Source organism: Chlorocebus sabaeus, chromosome 14, assembly GCF_047675955.1.
Source record: "Chlorocebus sabaeus isolate Y175 chromosome 14, mChlSab1.0.hap1, whole genome shotgun sequence".
NCBI lineage: Eukaryota > Metazoa > Chordata > Mammalia > Primates > Cercopithecidae > Chlorocebus > Chlorocebus sabaeus.
The window spans coordinates 25674613-25688290 of record NC_132917.1 but is presented as its reverse complement, the minus strand read 5'-3'; the positions used below and the strand labels follow the sequence as shown (position 1 = coordinate 25688290).

The 13678-nt window shown below is 46.3% G+C and overlaps 1 pseudogene; it reads right to left on the bottom strand.

Moving 5' to 3' along the window:
* Positions 1–13053: 13053 nt before the first annotated feature.
* On the bottom strand, positions 13054–13448 carry LOC119627104 (cytochrome b-c1 complex subunit 6, mitochondrial pseudogene; annotated as a pseudogene).
* Positions 13449–13678: the final 230 nt, after the last annotated feature.

Sequence of the window (13678 nt, the reverse complement as noted above, 5' to 3'; positions counted from 1 at the left end):
CGCGCCACTGCACTCCAGCATGGGCGACAGAGCGACAGAGCAAGACTCCGTCTCAAAAAATAAAACATAAAAAATAAAAAAAGAAAAGAAAAGAAAAGAACCTTTGCTGAAACAATGGGGGATGATAATAAAACCAACCCAGAGGAAAACAGCCAAAAGACCATTTCCTAGTGACATGGTTCAGGTCCTTACAGCCAGCTGTGCCTGAAGCTTGAGTTATCCTAAAATTTGTCTGAGGAAAGCCATTACATCTCCTCCTTTATGTCAGTCAGTTTGAATTCGGTTTCTGTTACTTGCTACCAAAAGAGTACTGACTAATTCAGAAAGCTTAAACAATTTATTTGAATTCAGACAGCTAATAAATGACAAAGAGGGACCTGGAACACAGATTTTATGTTTCTGATGCTGTGTTCTTAGATGAAGTGTAATGGCCAGAGTGAAGGTGGAGTGGAAGAGGTAGTGAGGAGAACGCCAAGGCCAGTGTGATGGGAGACGGACTGAAAAACAGGCTGGGGAAGCTAGAATAGGAAACAGGGAGTCACCAAAGGTGCTTGAACAGTTTGTGGTTTTTTATTTTTTTTTTAAGAGATGGGGTTTCGCCATGTTGCTCAGGCAAGTCTCAGACTCCTAAGCTCAAGGGACCCACCTGCCTTGACCTCCCAAAGGATTACAGGTGTGAGCCACCACGCCTGGCCATGCTTGAACAATTTAAGCGAGGCATTTAAAGAAGATAATGAGTACTAGTGTTCTGTTTCTCTTTTCTTTTTTTTTTTTTTTTTTTTTGAGATGGAGTCTTGCTCTGTCACCCAGCCTGGAGTGCAGTGGCACGATCTACGCTCACTGCAACCTCCCGAGTTCAAGCTATTCTTCTGCCTCAGTCTCCTGAGTAGCTGGGACTACAGGCGCGCTCCACTATGCTGGGCTGATTTTTGTATTTTTAGTAGAGACAGGGTTTCACCATATTGGCCAGGCTGGTCTCGAATTCCTGGCCTCCTGATCCACCCGCTTTGGCCTCCCAAAGTTCTGGGATTACCGGCGTAAGCCACGATGCCCGGCCCTTTTTTTTTTTTTTTTTTTTTTAGACAGAGTTTTGCTCTGTTGCCAGGCTGGAGTACAGTGGCACGATCTCGGCTCACTGTAACCTCTGCCTCTCAGGTTCAAGCGATTCTTCTGCCTCAGCCTCCTGAAGAGCTGGGACTATAGGCACGTGCCACGATGCCTGGCTAATTTTTTTTTTTTTTTTTTTTTTTTTTTTTTTTTTTTTTTTTTTGAGGCGGAGTCTCGCTCTGTCTCCCAGGCTGGAGTGCAGTGGCCAGATCTCGGCTCACTGCAAGCTCCGCCTCCCGGGTTTACGCCATTCTCCTGCCTCAGCCTCCCGAGTAGCTGGGACTACAGGCGCCCGCCACCGCGCCCAGCTAGTTTTTTTTTTTGTATTTTTTAGTAGAGACGGGGTTTCACTGTGCTAGCCAGGATGGTCTCGATCTCCTGACCTCGTGATCCGCCCGTCTCGGCCTCCCAAAGTGCTGGGATTACAGGCTTGAGCCACCGCGCCCGGCCCCGCCTGGCTAATTTTTTGTATTTTTTTTTAGTAGAGACGGAGCTTTACCATGTTGGTCAGGCTGGTCTGAACTCCTGACCTTGTGATCCACCTGCCTTGGCCTCCCAAAGTGCTGGGATTATAGGAGTGAGCCACTGTGCCCAGCATTGTGTTCTGTTTCTTAACATGGGGGATGGTTTTAGCTCCCCACATATATTCATTCTAAATTATGCTGATGTGTTTTGTATGTACCTCTGAATACATACGTGATGTAATTCATAATTTTTTTTTTTTTTTTGAGACAGAGTTTCAGTCTGTCACACAGGCTGGAGCGCAATGGTGTGATCCTGGCTCACTGGAACCTCCATATCCCTGACTTAAGCAATCCTCCCACCACAGTCTCCTGAGTAGATGGGACTACAGGTGTAATCACACCCAGTTAACTTTTGTATATGTATATATTTTTTGGTAGAGATAAGATTTTGCCATGTTACCCAGGCTGGTCTGCCTCAGCCTCACAAAGTCCTGGGATTACAGGCATGAGCAACTGCACCCAGCCATTCATATTATTATTATTATTATTTATTTTAATTAATTAAGTAATTAATTTTTTGAGACGGAGTCTTGCTCTGTCACCAGGCTGGAGTGCAGTGGCACAATCTCGGCCCACTGCAACCTCCACCTCCTGGGTTCAAGTGATTCTCCTGCCTTAGCCTCCTGAGTAGCTGGGACTACAGGTGCCCGCCACCATGCCCGGCTAATTTTTGTATTTGTAGTAGAGATGGGGTTTCACCATGTTGGCCAGGAGGGTCTCAATATCTTGACCTTGTGATCCACCTACCTCGGCCTCCCAAAGTGCTGGGATTATAGGCATGAGCCACTGCACCCAGCCATTTATTATTTTTTTGAGACGGAGTGGGCTCTTGTTGCCCCGACTGAAGTGCAATGGCACGATCTTGGCTCACTGCAACCTCTGCCTTCCAAGTTCAAGTGATTATCCTGCTTCAGCCTCCCAAGTAGCTGGGATTACAGGCGCACACCACCACGCCTGACTAATTTTTGCAATTTTAGTAGACATGGGTTTTCACCCTGTTAGCCAGGCTGGTCTCAAACTCCCTGACCTCAGGCAATCTGCCCACCTCGGCCTTCCAAAGCACTGGGATTACAGGCGTGAGCCACCACGCCCGGCCTATTTTTTTTTTTTTTTTTTTTTTTTTTTTTTTACTGTTATACATAGGCAGGGTTGGTTGGTTGTCGTTCATAATTTTTAAAAATGAGAAAGAAAGAAAATACACGATGGAGTGGTGGTGATCTGCTGAATGAGATAGAGAAGAGAGACCCTGGAGTCAGACGTGGAAAGGAAGCTGGTGCTGAGATGAGAGCTTGGGCTGAGGAGGGTATGGAGTGGGACAGTGGGAACTGTCGGGGAGGGCGATGGGAAGGTAAGAGGCACCTCACAGAGAACGGGAACAAGGATGTGAGGAAAATGTAACTCCGAATACTGGTGATGGTGACAGGGACAGGGTAATTGGGAGTGAGAGGCCGGGCTAGGGGTATTAAGGCGGGTGTTGGTTACATTTTGAATTTGTTCAAATCAAATCAAGTCCAAGTTGTGCGTCTGGCATCAGCTGGTTGGAAGCAGCAGAAGTCTACTCATGCTAGCTCAAGACGGGGAACTGGAAAGCCCAAACTGGAAGCTCCTCTCTCTGTAACGTCAGGGCACATGGTCTTCCCTCTGTTCTCTGCATCTGTTTCTTCTGCTTCCTCGTAGGAAGGGCAGACCTGGCGGAAGCTGGAGTGCCCTGAGAATCCTGTGGGGAGGGAAGCTGCTGAGCAGGGCATGTCAGCTCGACAGGGCATCCAAAGAGTCTCCAGGCCATGAACTGGGTGAAGGAGGACCCCGGTCACCCCAGGCCTGACGTCAGCAAGGCATAGGATCTGTTGCTTCGAGGATAGCAAAAGAAGAGACTGATTTTCATTTGGGAAGAGGACACAACAAGGTCAGGTTCAGAGAATGAGCAATGCCGGATGAGGATGATAGAAGGCCTTTCTGGTCAATGTCATTCTCTCTGGGGTTCCTCCTTTCAGGCTCAAACAGGCTGTGCTATCCTCTCCGCTGCCCTGGCCCCTCCAGACTCCTTTTCCTCATTCCAAACTCCTTAAAAGCTGCCTGTGCCTCCTAACTCACCTCCTACACACCCCTCCACCCTCAGCACCAGGCCCACCCTGCTGATATGCCTTAGGAATGGGTTAGCAGTGTCTCCAAGGATTTTCTTGTTGCTATAGCCAGGCAACAGATGCTCTTCAGTTCTAATCTTGTTTCATTCATTCATTGTTCATTCATTCATTTACATCAGCAAATATTTGTTAGGTCCCGACTACTTTTTGTATCCCCAGTACTGGGGATACAATATTGAACAAGTTTGATGAGTTAAAGGTTCTCTGTAAAGGCAGCATCTACTTCTCCCACCCAAGGCGCCACACACATGCACATGCATGAAAGCATATATGTTCAGTTTTTCTGTTAACATCCTCCCCAAAGTCTCTGACTTGGGGCCCAGCTGCCAGGCATGCAATCTGTGTGGGACACAGACAAATGGGAAGGAAGTTGGGCTGGGAGCCAAAGGAAACTGGGGAGGAAAGGGGGCAGACAGCCCAGAAGGGGCACCCCAGGACGTGCTTATTTGCTAGTGGCCCAGGAAGGGCATAACTCTGAATGGCAAGCACCCAGTGGAGAAGGGCACCCTGCCAGGGTCTCAGGTTCTGGGCCACTTCAGGCAGTTCTTGAGGCAAGACCCTTCCCAAAGGGTGAGAGAGGCCCCCAGGGGCCTTGTGCCAGCCTTTCCAGAGGCAAGCAGCCCCAGGAACATGCCTGTCACCTCATCCTCCTTTTCTGACTCCTTGGCTTTGATCCTGGAGCACGCTACTCCCAGGACTACCCCTGGAGAGGGGAGTCTCTGAGCAGGGCCCTGGATTCTGGGCAAAACACTGGCCTCCTACAGTGTAAGGAGCCAACCAGTCAGGGCTCCAGCTGGCTGAACGCCCACGGGTTCTGGCAATAGAAGGTCCCAGAGTCTTGCTTTCTTTCTTTCCTGGAGAATTACATAACATAAGTGAACAATAAGAGGAAAAGGAGAAAGAATAGGGGAAAAGGAGAAGAGAAGGAGTGGGAAAGGAAGAAGGAGGTGGAGGAGAGTAGTTTTTTTAAAAACATAGCCCTGATCATATTATTTCTCTGCTTAAAACCTTTTGATAATTTCCTGTTGTTCCTTAGATCAGCCCCTCTCCCCTCCCTCCCTGCCTGTCCAGCCTCACTGGGGTTCCAGGGCCTACTAGGATATGTTCACACAGGTCTTGTGGGAAATTGCCCCATGGTGTTGCAGCAGCTGAAACAGAGGTAGCACCATAATGGCCCATCATAAGGAGCATGGGGGAACTACAGAAAGTGGGTGGGGGCTGGGCGTGGTGGCTCACGCCTGTAATCCCAGCATCTGGGGAGGCCGAGGCGGGCAGATCACTTGAGCTTAGGAGTCGGAGACCAGCCTGGCCAACATGGTGAAATCCAGTCTCTACTAAAAATACAAACATTGCTCAGACGTGGTGGTGCGTGCCTGTAATCCCAGTTACTTGGAAGGCTGAGGTGTGAGGATCCTTTGAACCTGGGAGGGAGAGGTTGCAGTGAGCCAAGATCGTACCTCTGCACTCCAGCCTAGGTGACAAGAGTGAGACTCAAAAAAAAAAAAAAAATGGAGGGGCGTTTAGTCCCAGCTGTGTGACCACGGGAGAATCATCTCTCCTCTCTAAGCCTCCTTTTCCTCCCCTGTTCAGTGGTCAAGGAGAACAGTCCAGCCCTGCCTACCTTACTGGGTTATTGTGAGGCTCAGGGGAGATAAAGAATCTAGAAACCCTTTGTAAATTATCAAATACCGAACAAACAAGGCCTTGTTCCCACTACTGAGTAAATTACCTTGACAAGTGTTAGAGACCTGCCCCTTCCATGTCACAGAGCTTCTCTTTCTAATAATCCTTCATGTCATTATTGCACCTTAAGCTTTTCAAAGTACTTTTATTTGTATTGTGTCATTTGCTCCTGACACCATTGCTGTGTGGGTGGCTGGGCAGGGCTGCCCCTTGCTGGGCATAGTAAGTGCACAGCCTCAGAGGGGGGTGAAGTCATCATGAGTCCCGGCGTCAGAGGTCCAGCATCACGCGGCATATTGTGGCTGAGCCAGGTCCGAGCTCGGGTTTCCTGACTCCAACTCAGGACCTGCTTCCAGCTCTTGGGGCTGCTCTGCTCCCAGCGTTGACCAGCTGTTGTTCTGTTTAGATTCTAAACCTTCAGAGCCCACAGACAGGATCTCCTTTAGGGGGATTCACTTCTCCATAGCAGTGAGCAAGGTCTTTGGGTGCAGCTAATTCAGAGGACACTTGAGCCTTTGCTAGTGAGACAGGCTTGGGTTGTTTGTTTGTTGAGACAGAGTCTCATTCTGTTGTCCAGATTGGAGTGCAGTGGCACAATCCTAGTTCACTATAACTTCCACCTCCCAGGTTCAAGCTATTCTCATGTCTCAGTCACCCTAGTAGCTGGGATTACAAATGTGCACCACCACACCCAGCTAATTTTTGTATTTTTAGTAGAGATGGGGTTTTGCTATGTTGACCAGGCTGGTCTGGAACTCTTGACCTCAAGTGATCCACCTGCCTTGGTCTCCCAAAGTGCTGGGATTACAGGCGTGAGCCACCATGTCTGGTCCAGGTTTGGGTTTTAAAAATCGACTCAACCCAGGCTCGTGTGAGTTTGCCAGGCTCCTTTATCACTCCTTGTGATAGTGGTCAGCAAACAGCCAGGTCACGGGTGTTCATTTTGGACCATCTTGGAAGCCTTCCTCCAAGTGTGATTCTAACCAGATAGGCTGCAGAATGCCTAAGTACTCCACAAAATTGATCGCTCAATCTCACAGCTACTGAGGGTTGTTGGTATCCAGGGTTAGGGCGAGGCAAGGAAATCCATGGGTGTTCCCTGACCTGGAGTTGCTCACAGTTGGAGAAACAATATCACACATGAAGATAACAGCAAAGAAGGTGGTACGAGGGCCCTGGATGAAAGATACTATGAGCTCTCAGAAATGCGGAGACTGGGGCTGGGCATGGGGCTCATGCCTGTAATCCCAGCACTTTGAGAGCTGGAGGCAGGAGGATCACTTGAGCCCAGGAGCTTGAGATTGCAGTGAGCTATGATTGTATTACTGCATTCTAGCCTGGGTGACGAGATCGTCCAAAGTCAAAAAAGAAAGAAAGAAAAAGAAAGAGAGAGGCCTGGGCATGGTGGCTCACGCCTGTAATCCCAGTACTTTGGGAGGCCAAGGCAGGAGGACCACCTGAAGTCAGGAGTTCGAGACCAGCCTGACCAACATGGAGAAACCCTATTTCTATTAAAAATACAAAGTCAGCCAGGTGTTGTGGCACATGCCTGTAATCCTAACTCGGGAGGCTGAGGCAGGAGAATTGCGGGAGGCAGAGGTTGCTGTGAGCCAAGATCGCGCCATTGTACTCCAACCTGGGCAATGAGAGCAAAACTCCTCTCAGAAAAAAAAGAAAGGACGGAAGGAAGGAAGGAAGGAAGGAAGAGAGATAGATAGAGAGAGAAGAAAGAAAGAGGGGAGGAAAGAGGAAAGGAAGGAAGAGAGAAAGAAAAGAAAGAAAAAAAGAAAAAGAAAAGAGAGAAAGAGAGAGAAAAAGAGAGAAAAAGAAAAAGAAAGAGGCTGGGCGCGGTGGCTCACGCCTGTAATCTTAGCACTTTCGGAGGCCAAGGCAGGTGGATCTCCTGAGGTCAGGAGTTCGAGACCAGCCTGGCCAACATGGCAAAACTCTGTCTCTACTGAAAATACAAAAATTAGCCAGGCACGGTGGCATGTGTCTGTAGTCCCAGCTACTTGGGAGACTGAGGCAGGAGAATGGTGTGAACCCTGGAGGCAAAGCTTGCAGTGAGCTGAGATCACGCCACTGCACTCCAGCCTGGGTGACAGAGCGAAACTTTGTCTCAAAAAAAAAAAAGAGAGAGAGCGAGAAAGGAAGAAAAAAATAAGGGAAGGAGGGAAAGAGGAAAGGAAGAAAGGAAGAAAGGAAGAAAGGAAGAAAGGAAGAAAGGAAGAAAGAAAGAAAGAAAGAAAGAAAGAAAAGCAAGGCAAAGAAAAAGAAAAGCAAGGCAAAGAAAGAGAAAAGCAAGGCAAAGAAAGAGAGAAAGAAAAGAGAGACAGAGAGAGAAAGAAAGAAAGAGACAGAGAGAAAGAAGAAAGAGAGAGAAAGAAAGAAAGAGAGACAAAAGAAAAAAGCAAGGCAAAGAAAAAGAAAAGCAAGGCAAACAAAGAGGAAAGCAAGGCAAAGAAAGAAAGAGAGACAGAGAGAGAAAGAAAGAAAAGAGACAGAAAGAAGAAAGAAAGAGAGAGAAAGAAAGAGAGACAAAAGAAAGAAAAGCAAGGCAAAGAAAAAGAAAAGCAAGGCAAACAAAGAGAAAAGCAAGGCAAACAAAGAGAAAAGCAAGGCAAAGAAAGAAAGAAATAAAAGAAAGAGAGAGAAAGAGAGAAAGAAGGGCCGGGCGCAGTGACTCAAGCCTGTAATCCCAGCACTTTGGGAGGCCGAGACAGGCGGATCATGAGGTTAGGAGATCGAGACCATCCTGGCTAACATGGTGAAACCCCGTCTCTACTAAAAAATACAAAAAACTAGCTGGGCGAGGTGGCGGGCGCCTGTAGTCTCAGCTACTCGGGAGGCTGAGGCAGGAGAATGGCGTAAACCTGGGAGGCGGAGCTTGCAGTGAGCTGAGATCTGGCCACTGCACTCCAGCCTGGGCGACAGAGAGAGACTCTGCCTTAAAAAAAAAAAAAAAAAAAAAAAAAAAAGAAAGAAAGAAAGAAAGAAAGGAGACAGAGAGGGAAGAAAGAAAGAAAAGAAAGAAAGAAAGAAAGAAAGAAAGAAGAAGAAAGAAAGAAAGGAAAGAAAGAAAGAAAGAAAGAAAGAAAGAAAGAAAGAAAGGAGACAGAGAGAGAAGAAAGAAAGAAAGAAAAAAAGAAAGATAAAGAAGGAAGGAAGGAAGAAAAAAGAAAAGAAAAGAAACGGAAAGGAAAGGAAAGAGAAAAGAGAGAAAGAAATAGATCTTGGGATTCAGAGGCCCTGAGGAAGCTTCCTGGCTGAGGATACCACCCCCAAGTGGTTTCCAAGTCAGCCTGAAACATTCTTGCTGTTTGTGAATCACACCGGGAAACCGCCCTTACAACATTCCAGGAGGCAAGAGCCTGGACCTTGGTCTGACTGCTGATTGACGGTAAGTCAGGGAAAAGGGCACGGACAGGCAGCCCAGAGACGCAGGGCTCTGTGCCTTGTTCTGCACATGAACCAAATGAGGCAGACAGATTCAGGTACTTTTCCTATCAAGGTGAAATGCCTGGGAGACCAGAGTTTGGCCCCAACCTGGTTGTCCTGACTTCCCACTGTAGCAGCCTCCTCTGAAATTGGTGACGATTTCAAGAGGGAATGCCAGGCAGTGAGCTGCCAGGCACTGGCAGTCCCAATCTGAGATTTAAGAAAGAGTAAAGTTTGGCCGGGCGCAGTGGCTCATGCCTGTAATCCCAGCACTTTGGGAGGCCAAAGTGGGCGGATCACTTGAGGTCAGGAGTTTGAGACCAGCCTGGTCAACATGGTGAAACCCCATCTCTACTAAAAATACAAAAATTAGCTGGGTATGGTGGCAGGCGCCCGTAATCCCAGCTAGTCCGGAGGTTAAACCAGGAGAATCGCTTGAACCTCGGAGGCAGAGCTTGCAGTGAGCCGAGATCACACCATTGCACTCCAGCCTGGGTGACAGAGTGAGACCCTGTCTCGGGGGGGGGAGAAAAAAAGGAAGAGCAAAGCTAGAATGTAAGTGGGCCAGATTGGCAATACCTATCCCATCTCACCCTCCATTTCCTTTTCCTGAGTCACAGAGGCGCTGAGTGAGACAGAAAAGAATGATGTGAGTTCTTCATCACAACATATATAACGGTTAAAAAAAAAAAAATCAGAGACAGCCTAAATGTGCAACAATAGAGAGAATGATATGAAATAAATTATAATATGAAATAAAGTATAAAGTTAAGTAGCCATTCAAAACAACAAAGCAGAGACTCATGCCTGTAATCTCAGCATTTTGGGAGGCCAAGGTGGGAGGATTACTTGAGACGAACCTAAGCAACATAGCAAAAACCCATCTCTACAAAAATACGAAAATTAGCCAGGCATGGTGGCGCCCACCTGTAGTCCCAGCTACTCAGAAGGCTGAGGTGAGAGGATTACTTGAGCCCAGGAGGTTGAGACTGCAGTGAGACTGCAGTGATTATGCTACTGCACTCTAGACTGTGTGACAGAATAAGACCCTGTCTCAGAAAAAGACAGAAAGAGAGAGAGACAGAAAGGAAAGGAAAGGAAAGGAAAGGAAGAAAGAAAGGAAGGAAGGAAGGAAGGAAGGAAGGAAGGAAGGAAGGAAGGAAGGAAGGAAGGAAGGAAGGAAGGAAGAAAGAAAAAGAAAGAAAGAAAGAAAGAAAGAAAGAAAGAAAGAAAGAAAGAAAGAAAGAAAGAAAGAAAGAAAGAAAGAAAGAAAGAGAAAGAAAAGAAAGAAGGGAGGGAGGGAAGGAAGGAAGGAAGGAAGGAAGGAAGGAAGGAAGGAAGGAAGGAAGAGAAGGAAGAGAAGGAAGGAAGGAGGGAAGGGAAGAAGGAAGGGAGGGAGGGAGGGAGGGAGGGAGGAAGGGCGTGATAGCTCATGCCTGTAATCCCAGTACTTTGGGAAGCTGAGGCAGGAGGATCACCTGAGGTCAGGAGTTTGAGACCACCCTGGCCAACATGGCAAAACCCCATCTCTGGTAAAAATACAGAAATTAACCAGGCGTAGTGGTGCACACCTGTAGTCCCAGCTACTTGGGGAGGCTGAGGCAGGAGAATCACTTGAACCCAGGAGGCAGAGGTTGCAGTGAGCCAAGACTGCGATACTGCACTCCAGCCTGGGTGACAGAATGAGACTTTGTCTCAAAAAAAAAAAGAAAAAGAAAAAGAAAAGAAAAGAAAGGAAGGAAGGAAAGAGAAAGAAAGGAAAAGAAAAGAAAAAAGAAAACAATATACACGAATATCTTTGTGACCCTGGGGTACAGGAAGAGTTTTTAAGTAAGATCCAAAATGTGCCAAGCCAAATAAAAGATTGATAAATGTTTCTACATTAAAATTAAGAAATCCTGGCTATAAAAGGACAGTATGAACAGAATGAAAAGTCAAGCCACAGAGATGATGGTTGGAATGCATATAAGCAACAAAAGGCTCAAATCCCAAATAAGCAGTAAGAAAGGCAGGCAACTCAGTCAAAAAATGAGCAGACTTGAACAGGAAATTCACAGAAAATACGGAAATGCCAAAAAGCATATGAAAGAGTGCTCAACTTTATTTGTTATCAGGGAAACCTAAACTAAAAGCACAATGAGATACCAAATATCTAAAACTAAGAATGACATTTCTAAGTACTGGTGCTGATGTGAAGCAACTGGACCTCTAGCACTGCTAGGAGTGCAAATCGTTATGCCCACTTTGGAAAACAGTTGACATTATCATCCGAAGTTGAAAATAATGCGTTCGGGCTGGGCGCAGTGGCTCACACCTGTAATCCCAGCACTTTGGGAGGCTGAGATGGGTGGATCACGAGGTCAGGGGTTTGAGACCAGCCTGACCAACATGGTGAAACCCCGTCTCTACTAAAAATACAAAAAGTAGCCGGGCATGGTGGCGGGCACCTGTAGTCCCAGCTACTCAGGAGGCTGAGGCAGGAGAATTGCTTGAACCCAGTAGGCAGAGGCTGCAGTGAGCCAAGATCGCACCAATGCACTCCAGTCTGACGACAGAACAAGACGACGTCTCAAAAAAAAAAAAGGAAAAAGAAAAAGAAAATAATGCATTCTCTGTGACCCAGTTATTCTTTTCCTAGGTATGTACTTGTTATGGTCTGAATGTTTGTGTCTCCCTAAAATTCATATGTTGACATCCTAACCCCCAAGTGACAGTATTAAGAAGTAAGGCCTTTGGGAGGTGATTAGATCATGAAGTCATAGCCTTTGTGAATGGGATTAGCGACCTTATCAGAAAAGAGGCTGTAGGAGCTTCTTTGCTTGTTCTGTCATATAATGACACAACAAGAAAGTGCCACCTATTAAGGAAGCAGGACCTTACCAGTCACCAAATCTGCTGGTGCCTTGATTTTGGACTTCCCAGCCTCCAGAACTGTTAGCAATAAATGTTTGCTGTTTATAAGTTGCCCAGACTATAGTATTTTGTTACAGCAACCAGAACCAACTGAGACAATACTGAACAGAAATGTGTTCAGCTTACGCAGGGGACATGGACAAGAAGACTCATGGCAGCATAGTTTGTAATAACCCCAAAGTGGAAACAACCCAAATGTCCATCAGGAACCAATCATGGGTAGTATATTTATAAAATAGGATATTATATAGTAATAATGAATGGACTACAGATGGATAAAACAAACACAGATAAATCTCTCAAATAAAAAGAAAAGAGAAAGAAACGAAAAAAGCCAGGTACATGGCTGGGCACGGTGGCTCACACCTGTAATCCCAGCACTTTGGGAGGCCGAGGTGGGTGGATCCCTTGAGGCCAAGAGTTCGAGATCAGCCTGGCCAACATGGTAAAATCCTGTCTCTACTAAAAATAAAATAAAATAAATAAATAAATAAGGAAATAGAAAAAGAAAAAAGCCAGGTACAAAAGAATACACACTGTGTAAGTTTATACAAAGTTCAAAAGCAGGCAAACCAAAACCATAATCTTTAGGTGATAAAAGAACAAAGAAAAGGTAAGAATTACAAGAAAAGTTAGGATAGTGGTTACCTTTAATGAGTAAGGGGGAATTCCTGATAGCAGAAGATCCTGCAGGGGGCTTCTAGGTTGGTGGCAATATCCTATTTTTGGCCTGGTTAGTGGACACATGGATATTGTCTTATAATAATTCTGAGCCAGGTGTGGTGGCTCACACCTGTAATCCCAGCACTTTGGGAGGACGAGGTGGGAGGATCACGAGGTCAGGAGTTCGATACCAGCCTGACCAACATGGTGAAACCCCGTTTCTACTGAAAATACAAAATTGGCTGATCGTGGTGGTGCACACCTGTAATCCCAGCCACTTGGGAGACTGAGGCAGGAGAATCACTTGAACTAGGGAGGTGGAGGTTGCAGTGAGCTGAGATCGAGCCATTGCATTGCAGCCTGGGCAACAAAAGTGAAACTCCATCTCAAATAATAATAATTTTTAAGCCATGTGTTTAAGTACCATGCACCTTTCTGAATGTGTTTTATTTGATTAAACTATGTGTAATTGCCAATATGCAGTCTTTTTTTTTGGAGATCGCAGATCACAGAACTTTATTAAGATGAAATAACTTTATTAAGACGAATTACATAGAAGCTACCAGACTCAGCCAAAATCCATGAGGTTCATGTAAATTTACAGTTACACAAATAAGAAACAAATGGCATCATAAGGAAATATCCTGATGCCCAGGTGATGAAGGCTGGGGTGAATAAGTCCACATATTTATTTCAAGTTGTTAAAGAGTTTGTGGGCCACACAATGGTCCCTTGCATGCAAAAAGTCAAAGAGCTCCTCCGTGCAATCCTCTTCTGTATGTGATTGAGAGCATACCTGCTCATCACAGAGCTCCAGCCGCTCCTGGGCCTTTACACATTTCTCCAACTGCTCGCATTGCTTTCTCACTGTCGTTAGGGGATCCTGATGTAGAAACACTAATTCCTCCTCTTCTTCTTCCTCCTCCTTAGTATCTCTAGACTCAGTCAGCATCTTTCGCTTGTCCTCCAGTCCCATGTCTGGTTACAGTTCTGGATTCAACACGAGCAGCAACAGTGGCACCTAATCCACTTCAGGATCTAGAAGGACCTGTAAGGTTCACTTAGCAGATATCCAGCGATCTGGATGGAAGTCAATATACAGTCATTATTAACCTACAAAATGAGAATTCATGTGATTCAACCCAATATTTCACAATACAAAATAATTTACTGAGGCCAGTGGCTTACACCTGTAATCCCGGCACT